Raw genomic sequence first — 10,941 nt, forward strand, 5'->3', positions numbered from 1 at the left:
ACTTCCTACTCGTTTTTGTTATTGGCTATTTTCTTTATTGATCTTTCAAATGTTATCCTGTAGGAGATCTCTCCTCAGACACCCCCTATCCCATCCCACATCCCCTTCTTCTATAAAGGTATTCCCGCACCCTCCCACCCACTCCTTGCTCGCTATGTATTCCTGCCGGGCTTGTGTTCCTTCATGTGTACTCTTTGTTTGATGGTTTAGTCCAAGGGATAACTTGGGTGGTCTGGTTGGTTGATATTTTTGTTTTTCCTATGGTGTTGTAAACCCCTATATCTCCTTCAGTCCTTTCTCTAACTCCTCCATTGGGGACCCTGTGTTCAGTACAATGGTTGGCTATGACCATCTACCTCCGTAATTGTCATGCTTTGCTAGAACCTCTCAGTAGAGAGGTATATTAGGCTCCTGTCATCAAGTACTTCTTGCCCTGCAGAATAGTGTCTGGGTTTTGTGACTGTATATGGGATGGATCCTCTAGAGGGGCAGTCTCTGGATGGTCTTTCTGTCAGTCTCTGCTCCACACATTGTCTCCATATTTGCTCCAGTGAGTATTTTATTCCCCTTTCTAGGAAGGACCCAAGCACCCACACTTTGGTCTTCCTCTATTTGAGCTTCATATGGTCTATGACTTTATCTTGGGTATTCCCAGCTTTTGGGCTAATATCCACTTAATTGTGAATATATACCATGTGTGTACTTCTGTAACTGGAAAACCTCACTCAAGATGATATTTTAAAGTTCAGTCCAATTGCCTAAGAATTTCATGAAATTGTTTTTGATAGCTGTAAATGTACCACATTTTCTGTATGGATTCCTCTGTTGAGGGACATCTGGGTCCTTTCCAGCTTCTAGATATTAAAATGAGGCTTCTCTGAACATAGTAGTGCATGTTTCCTTGTTTTATGTTAGAGCATCATTTGGGTATATGCCAGGGAGTGGTATAGCTGGGTATTTAGGCAGTAATATGTCCAATTTTCTGAGGAAAAGCCATACTGATTTCCAGAGTGGTCATACCAGGTTGCAATCTCACCAGCAAAGGAGGGGTGTTCCTCTTTCTCCAAATCCTCCTCAGCATCTGCTGTCACATGAGTTTTTGATCTTAGCCATTCTGACAGGTGTGAGATTGAATCTCAAGGAAGTTTTGATTTGCATTTTCCTGATGAATAAGGATGTTGGACATTTCCTTAGGTATTTCTCACCCATTCAATATTCCTTTTTTCAGTTTAGGAACACCAAGTTTTTTTATTAGATATATTCTTTATTTAAATTTCAAATGTTGTCCCATTTCCTGCTTCCCTTCTATCCCCAAAATTCCATAAGTCATCTCCCCTTCCCCAATCAACCCTCTCCTGCTTCCCTGTCCTGGTATTCCTCTACAGTACTGCATCAAGTCTTTCCAGGACCGAGGGCCTCTCCCCCCTTTGGTGTCTCAGAAGACCACCCTCTGATGCCTATGAGTCTGGAGCCACAGGTAATTCCATGTGTAGTCGCTGGTTGATGATTTTGTCCCTGGAAGCTCTGGGAGTATTGGTTGGCTCATATTGTTTTTCCTTGTATGGTACTGCAAACCCCATTCAGCTCCTTTGGTCCTTTCTCTAGCTCCCCCATTGGGGACCATGTGCTCAGTTCATTCGCTGGCTGAGAGTGTCCCCCTCAGTATTTGTCAGGCACTAGCAGAACCTCCCAGTTGATAGCTATATCCACCTCCAGTCAGCCAGCACTTGTGGGCATCCACAATAGTGTCTGGGTTTTATAATTGTATATTGGGTGATTCTCTGGGTTTGGTAGTCTCTGGATGGTCTTTCCTCCAGACCATGCTCCACCCTTTGCCCCCGTATCTACTGTGGATATTTCACCCCATTTCTACAAAGGACCCATGTATCCATACTTTGTTCTTCTTCCTTCTTTGGCATCCTTTGATATGTGAATGTGTCTTGGGTATTCCATGCTTCTGGGCTAATATCCATTTATCAGTGAGTGCATACCAGTTGTGTTCTTTTGTGATTGGGTTATTTCACTCAGGTTTATATTTTCCAGCTCCATCCTTTTGTGTAAGAATTTCATAAATTCATTGTTTTTAATGCCTAAATTAAAATAAAATATAATTTTCTGTGTCCATTCCTCCATTGGGGGACATCTGGGTTCTTTCTAGCTTCTGGCTATTACAAATAGGGCTTCTATGAACATAGTGGGACATGTGTCTTTATTACATCCTGGAGAATCCTATGCCCAGGAGTGGTATAAAGGGGTCCTCCTCTAGTATTATGCCCAGTGTTCTGAGGAACTGCCAAACTGATTTCAGAGTGGTTGTACCAGCTTACAATCCTGCCAGCAGTAGAGGAATGTTCTTCTTTCTCCACAACTATTCCAGCACCTGCTGTCCCCTGAGTTTTTGATCTTAGCCTCTCTGACTGGTGTGAGGTGAAATATCAGGGTTGTTTGGATTTGCATTTTCCTGATATCTAAGGATGTTGAACATTTTTAGGTGCCTCTTAGCCATTCAATATTCCTCAGGTGAAAAGTCTTAGTTTAGCTCTCTACCCCCTTTTTAATAGGGTTATTTTATTCTCTGGAGTCTAACTTCTTGAGTTCTTTGTATATATTGGGTATTAGATCTCTGTCAGATATAGGATTGGTAACACCATTTTGTCCTATTGACAGTGTCCTTTGCCTTGCAGAAACTGTAATTTTATGAGGTCCCATTAGCCAATTCTTGATCTTAGGGCATAGACTATTGGTGTTCTGTCCAGGAAAATTTCCCCTGAGCACATGTGTTCAAGGCTCTTCCACAGTTTCTTTTCTATTAGTTTCAGTGTGTCTGGTTTTATGTGGAGGTCCTTGATACACTTGGACTTGAGCTTAGTAAGAGTAGATAAGAATGGATCAATTTTCATTCTGCATGCTAGCTGCCAGTTGAGCCATCAAATTTGTTGAAAACCCTATCTTTTTTCCACTGGATGGATTTAGCTCCTTTGTCAAAGATCAAGTGACCATAGGTGTTTGGGTTCATTTCTGAGTCTTCAATTCTATTCCATTGATCTACCTGCCTGTCACTGTATCAATACCATGCAGTTTTTAACACTCTTGCTCTATAGTACTGCTTGAGGTCTGGGATACTGATTCCACCAGAAGTTCTTTTACTGTTGAGAATATTTTTGCTATCCTGGGTTGATATTTCTAATGAAGTTGAGAATTGCCCTTTCTAACTCCATGGAGAACTGAGTTGGGATTTTGATGGGCATTGCATTGAATCTGTATATTGTTTTCACCAGATGGCCATGATTACTATATCAGTGCTTCAAATTCATGATCATGGGAGCTCTTTCCATCTTCTGAGGTCTTCTTCAATTTCTTTCTTCAGAGACTTGAAATTCTTGTCATATAGTTCTACCACTTGTTTGGTTAAAGTCACACCATGATATTTTATATTGTTTGTGACTATTGTGCAGGATGTCATTTCCCTAATTTCTTTCTCAGCCTGTTTATCCTTTGGGTATAGGAAGACTACTCATTTGTTTGAGTTGATATTATGTCTGGCCACTTTGCTAAAGTTGTTTATCAGCTGTAGGAGTTCTCTGGTGGAATTTTAGGGGTCACCTAAGGATACAATAGTGATATTTTGACTTCTTCCTTCCCAATTTGTATCCATTTGACATCTTTTTGCTGTCTAATTGTTCTAGCTAGAACTCAAGTAATATATTGGATAAATACGGAGAGAGAAGGCATCCTTGTCTAATCCCTGATTTTAGTGGGATTGCTTCAATTTTCTCTCCATTTAGTTTGATGCTGGCTATTGTTTTGTTGTATATCGCTTTTACTATGTTTAGATATGGGCCTTGAATTTCCGTTCTTTCCAAGACTTTTAGCATGAAAGGCATGCTGAATTGTGTCAAATGCTTTTCATCATCTAATGAAATATCTATGTGTTTTTTTGAGTTTGTTTATGTAGTGTATTACATTGATGGATTTCTGTATATTGAACCATCCCTGAATCCCTTGGATAAGTCTTACTTGATCATGCTGAATGATCGTTTTGATGTGTTCTTGGATTTGGATGGCAAGAATTTTATAGAGTACTTTTGCATCAATATTCATAAAGGAAACTGATCTGAAGTTTTTGATCTCAGCTATTGTGACTGGTTTGAGGTAGAATCTCAGGTTTGTTTTGATTTGTATCTCCCTGATTCCTATGGATGTTGCACATTTCTTTAGGTACTTCTCATCCATTCGGTATTCCTTAATTGAGAAACCTTTGTTTAGCTCTGTACCCTATTTTTAATAGTGTTATTTTGTTCTCTGGAGTCTAACTTCTTGAGATTTTGTATACATTTGTTATTAGCCCTTTATTGGATGAAAGATTGGTAAAGATCTTTTCCCTATTTTTGGCTGCTGTTTTGTCTTATTGACAGTGTCCTTGAGTTACAGATGCTTTGCAATTTTTTGAGGTGTCATTTGTCATTTTTTAAAATTTTCTTTATTCTTTGATTTCATTTCAAATGATTTTCACTTTCCCAGCTCCTCCCTCCCCATAAGTCAGTCTTATAAGCCCTCTTCCATCTGCCCATTCCCCAGTCAACCCCCTCCCACTTCTCTGTCCTGGTAATCCCCTACAATGCTGCATCAAACCTTTCCAGGACCAGGGCCCTCTCCTTCTTTCTTCATGGGAATGATTTGATATGAGTTGTGTCTTGGGTATTCAGAGCTTTTGGGATAATATCCACTTATCAGTGATTGCATTCCATGTGTTTCCTTTTGTGAATGAATTACCTCACTTAGGATGATATTTTCCAGATCCAACTATTTGTCTCAGAATTTCATGAATTCATTGTTTTTAATTGAATAGTATTTTAATTGAGTAGTACTCCATTGTGTAAATATACCAGATTTTTTGTATCCATTTCTCCATTGAGGGACATCTGGGTTCTTTCCAGCTTCTGGCTCTTATAAATAAGGCTGTTAAGAACATAGTGGAGCATGTGTCTTTATTGCATGCTGGGAATCCTGTAGGTATATGCCCAGGAGTGTTATAGTAGGGTCCTCTGAAAGTGTCATGCCCAGTTTTCTGAGGAACAGCGAGAATGATTTCCAGAGTAGTTGTACCAACTGGAATTGTGTTTAGACAACAAGAGGAGGACCTCCTTATGTTGTCATTGCATTCCTACCAGTAGTGGAGGAGTGTTCCTCTTTTTCCACATCCCTGCCAACACCGGGTGTTTTCTGAGTTTTTAATCTTAGCCATTCTGACTGGTGTGAGGTGAAATCTCAGGGTTGTTTTGATTTGCATTTCCCTCTTGATTAATGATGTTGAACATTTCTTATGGTGCTTCTCAGCCATTCAAACTTCTTCAGGTGAAAATTCTTTGTTTAGCTCTGTACCCCATTTTAATAGGGTTATTTGGTTCTTTGGAGTCTAACTTCTTGAGTTCTTTGTATATATTGGATATTACCCCTCTGTCGGATCTCTTCCTAATTTGTCGGTTGCTGTTTTGTGCATTTGACAGTGTCCTTTGCCTTACAGAACCTTTGGAATTTTATGAGGTCCCATTTGCCAATTCTTGATCTTAGAGCATAAGCTATTGGTGTTCTGTTCAGGAACTTTTCCCCTGTGCCCATATGCTCAATGCTCTTCCCCAGTTTCTTTTCTATTAGTTTCAGTGTATCTGGTATTATGTGGAGGTCCTTGATCCACTTGGAGTTGAGCTTAGTACAAGGAGATAAGAATGGATCAATTCACATTCTTCTTCATGTTGACCTCCAGTTGAACCAGCACCTTTTGTTGAAAAGGCTATCTTTTTTCCACTGGATGTTTTCAGGTCCTTTGTCAAAGATCAAGTGATCATAGGTGTGTGGGTCCATTTCTCAGTCTTAAATCTTATTCCATTGATCTACCTGCCTATCGCTGTACCAGTACCTGCAGATTTTTTTAACACTATCGCTCTGTAGTACTGTTTAAGGTCTGGGATACTGATTCCCCCAGAAGTTTTTTTTTACCGTTGAGAATAGTTTGAGCTATCCTTGGTTCTTTGTTATTCTAGATGAATTTGAGAATTGCTCTAAGTCTATGAAGAACTGAGTTGGGATTTTGATGGGGATTGCATTGAATCTGTATATTGCTTTTGGCAATATGGCCATTTTTACTATATTAATCCTGCCAATCTATGAGCATGGCAGATTTTCCATTTTCTGAGGTCTTCTTCCATTTCCTTTTTCAGAGACCTGAAGTTCTTGTCATACAGACCTTTAACTTGTTTGGTTAGAGTCACAACAAGATACTTTATATTGTTTGTGGCTATTGTGAAGGGTGTCATTTCCCTAATTTCTTTATCAGCCTGCTTATCCTTTGAGTATAGGAAGGCTACTGATTTGCTTGAGTTGATTTTATTTATTTATTTTTTATTAGATATAATTTTAATTTACATTTCAAATGATTTCCCCTTTTCTGGCTCCCCTATCCCTGAAAGTCCCCTAAGCCTTCTTCCCTCCCGTGTTCCCCCATCCACCCCTTCCTACTTCCCTGTTCTGGTATTGCCCTATACTGCTGCACTGAGCCTTTCCAGAACCAGGGGTTACTCCTCTGTTCTTCTTGGACATCATTTGATATGTGGATTATGTCTTGGGTATTCCAAGTTTCTAGGCTAATATCCACTTATCAGTGAGTGCATACCATGATTGATCTTTAGAGACTGGGTTACCTCACTTAGTATGATGTTCTCCAGTTCCATCCATTTGTCTAAGAATTTCATGAATTCATTGTTTCTAATGGCTGAATTGTACTCCATTGTGTATATATACCACATTTCTTTTTGTATGCATTCCTCCGTTGAGGGACACTTGGGTTCTTTCCAGCTTTGGGTTATTATAAATAGGGCTGCTGTGAACATAGTGGAGCATGTATACTTATAACATGCTGGGAAATCCTCTGGGTATATGCCCAGGAGTGGTATAGGAGAGTCCTCTGGAAGTGATGTGCACAGTTTTCTGAGGAACTGCCAGACTGGTTTCCTGAGTGGTTGTACCAATTTGCAACCCCACCAGCAGTGGAGGAGTGTTCCTCTTTCTTCACATTCTCTCCAACACCTCCAGCCTCCTGAGTTTTTAATCTTATCTATTTTGATTGGTGTAAGGTGAAATCTCAGGTTTGTTTTGATTTGCATTTCCCTAATGACTAATGATGTTGAGCATTTTTAAAGATGCTTTTCATACATCCGAAATTCTTCAGGTTAAATTTTTTTGTTTAGCTCTGTACCCCATTTTTTAATAGGGTTATTTGGTTCTCTGGGGTCTAACTTTTTGAGTTCTTTTTATATATTGGATATTAGCCCTCTGTTGGATGTAGGGTTGGTGAAGATCTTTTCCCAATTTGTTGGTTGCTGATTTGTCCTTTTGATGGTGTCCTTTACCTTACAGAAACTTTGTAATTTTATGAGGTCCCATTTGTCAATTTTTGATCTTAGAGCATAAGCTATTGGTGTTCTGTTCAGGAACTTTCCCCCTGTACCAATGTCCTCAAGGTTCTTCCCCAGTTTCTTTTCTATTAGCTTGAGTGTGTCTGGTTTTATGTGGAGGTCCTTGATCCTCTTGGAGTTGAGCTTAGTACAAGGAGATAAGGATGGATTAATTCTTCTGCATGCTGACATCCAGTTGAACCAGCACCATTTGTTGAAAAGGCTATCTTTTTCCAACTGGATGTTTTCAGCCCCTTTGCTGAAGATCAAGTGGCTATAGGTGTGTGGGTTCATTTCTGGACCTTCAATCCTATTCCATTGATCTGCCTGCCTCTCACTGTACCAATACCATGCAGTTTTTAACACTATTGCTCTGTAGTATTACTTGAAGTCAGGGATACTGATTCCCCCAAAATTCCGTTTGTGGCTGAGAATAGTTTTAGTTATCCTGGTTTTTTTGTTATTCCAGATGAATTTGAGAATTGTTCTTTCTGACTCTATGAAGAACTGAGTTGGGATTTTGATGGGTGTTGTGTTGAAACTGTATATTGCTTTTTGCCAGATGGCCATTTTAACTATAGTAATCCTGCCAATCCATGAGCATAGCAGATTTTTCCATTTTCTGAGGTCTTTTTCCATTTCCTTCTTCAGAGACTTGAAGTTCTTGCAATGCAGAACTTTCATTTGTTTGATAAGAGTCCCACCAATGCACTTTATATTGTTTTTGGCTATTGTGAAGGGTGTCATTTCCCTCATTTCTTTCTCAGCCTGCTTAACCTTAAGAGGGTGTGGAGAAAGAGGAACACTCCTCCACTGCTGGTGGGGTTGCAAATTGGTACAACCACTCTGGAAATCAGTCTGGCAGTTCCTCCAAAAACTGGACCCCTCACTCCCAGAAGATCCTGCTATACCACTCCTGGGCATATACCCAGAGGATTCCCCACCATGTAATAAGGATACATGCTCTACTATGTTCATAGCAGCCTTATTTATAATTGCCAGATGCTGGAACAAACCCAGGTATCCATCAACAGAAGAGTGGATGCAAAAAATGTGGTATATCTACACAATGGAATACTATTCAGCCATTAGAAACAATGAATTCATGAAATTCTTAGGCAAATGGATGGAGCTAGAGAACATCATACTAAGTGAGGTAACCCAGACTCAAAAGGTGAATCATGGTATGCACTCACTAATAAGTGGATATTAACCTAGAAAACTGGAATACCCAAAACATAATCCACACATCAAATGAGGTACAAGAAGAAAGGAGGAGTGGCCCCTTGTTCTGGAAAGACTCAGTGAAGCAGTATTCGGCAAAACCAGAACGGGGAAGTGGGAAGGGGTGGGTGGGAGGACAGGGGGAGAGAAGCGGGCTTATGGGACTTTCGGGGAGTGGGGGGCTATAAAATGGGAAATCATTTGAAATGTAAATAAAAAATATATCGAATAAAAAAAGGAGATCAAAGGGAAATATATTGGAAAGGAAGAAGTCAAAATATCACTATTTGCAGAAAATACGATTGTATACTTACATGATCCCCAAAATTCCACCAGAAAACTCCTAAAGCTGATAAAAACTTCATCAAAGTGGCTGGATATAAAACTATCTCAAAGAAATCAGTAGCCTTTTTCTACTCAAAGTATAAACAAGGTGAAAAAGAAATTAGGGAAATGATACTATTTACAATATTCACAAATAATATTACATAACTTGGTGTGACTTTAACCAAGCAAGTGATAGATATGTATGACAAGAACCTCAAGTACCCGAAAGAAAGACATGGAAAAACTCAGAAGATGGAAAGGTCTCTCATGCTCTTGGATTGGTAGGATTGATATAGTAATAATGAACATCTTGCTGAAAGCAATCTACAGATTCAATGCAATCCCCATCAAAATTCCAAATCAATATTTATAGAGTTAGAAAAAGCAATTTTCTGATTCAATTGGAATAATAAAAAACTTAGGAGAGTGAAAACTCTTCTCTAAAATAAAATAACTTCTAGGGGAATCAACATCCCTGACCTCAAGCTGTATTACAAAGCAACAGTGACAAAAACTGTATGGTATTGGTACACAGGCAGGCAGGAAAATCAAAGGAATAGAATTGAAGGCCCAGCAATGAATCCATACACCTATGGTCACTTGCTATTTGACAAAAGAGCTAAAACCATCCAGTGGACAATTGTCAGCATTTTTAAGGAATGGTGCTGGTTCAACTGGTGGTCAGCATGTAGAAAAGTGCAAATTTACCCATTATTATTTCCTTGTACAAACTCAATTCCATGTATAACAAAGACCTCCACATAAAAGCGGATACACTGAACACAAGGGTACAGGGGAAAATTTCATGCTAAAAGTCTTGGAAAGGACAGGAATTTAAGGCCCATATCTAAACATAGTAAAAGCAATATACAGCAAACTGGTAGCCAACATCAAACTAAATGGAGAGAAACTTGAAGCAATCCCACTAAAATCAGGGACTCGACAAGGCTGCCCCTTCTCTCCATATCTTTTCAATATAGTTCTTGAAGTCCTAGCTAGAGCAATTAGACAATATAAGGAAGTCAAAGGGATACAGATTGGAAAGGGAGAAGTCAAACTATCACTATTTGCAGATGATATGATCGAATACTTAAGTGACCCAAAAACTCTACTAGAGAACTCCTACAGCTGATAAACAACTTCAGCAAAGTGCCTGGCTACAAAGTCAATGCAAGCAAATCAGTAGCCTTTATATATTCAAAGGATAAGCAGACTGAGAAAGAAATTAGGGAAATGACCCCCTTCACACTAGCTACAAACAGCATAAAGTATCTTGGGGTGACTCTAACCAAACAAGTGAAGACCTATATGACAAGAACTTCAGATCTCTGAAGAAGGAAATGGAAGAAGATCTCAGAAAATGGAAAAATCTTCCATGCTCATGGATTGGCAGAATTAATATAGTTAGAATGGCCATCTTGCCAAAGGCAATCTACAGATTCAATGCTATTCCCATAAAAATCCCAACCCAGTTCTTCATAGAGCTAGAAAGAGCAATTATCAAATTCATCTGGAATAACAAAAAACCCAGGAGAGCTAAAACTATTCGCAACAGTAAAAGAACTTCAGGGGGATTCAATATCCCAGACTTTAAACTCTACTACAGAGCAATAGTGATAAAAACTGCATGCTATTGGTACAATATCAGGCAAGCGGATCAATGGAATAGGATTGAAGTGCCAGAAATGAACCAACACACCTATGGTCACTTGGTTTTCGACAAAGGAGCTGAAAGCATCCAGTGGAAAAAAGATAGTCTTTTCAACATATGGTGCTGGTTCAATTGGAGGTCAGCATGCAGAAGAATGTGCATCGATCCATTCTTATCTCCTTGTACCAAGCTCAACTCCAAATGGCTCAAGGACCTCCACATTAACCTGACACACTGAAACTAATCAAAAAGAAACTGGGGAAGACCCTGGAGGACATGGGCACAGGG

This window comes from Apodemus sylvaticus, chromosome 22, assembly GCF_947179515.1.
Source record: "Apodemus sylvaticus chromosome 22, mApoSyl1.1, whole genome shotgun sequence".
NCBI classification, from domain to species: domain Eukaryota; kingdom Metazoa; phylum Chordata; class Mammalia; order Rodentia; family Muridae; genus Apodemus; species Apodemus sylvaticus.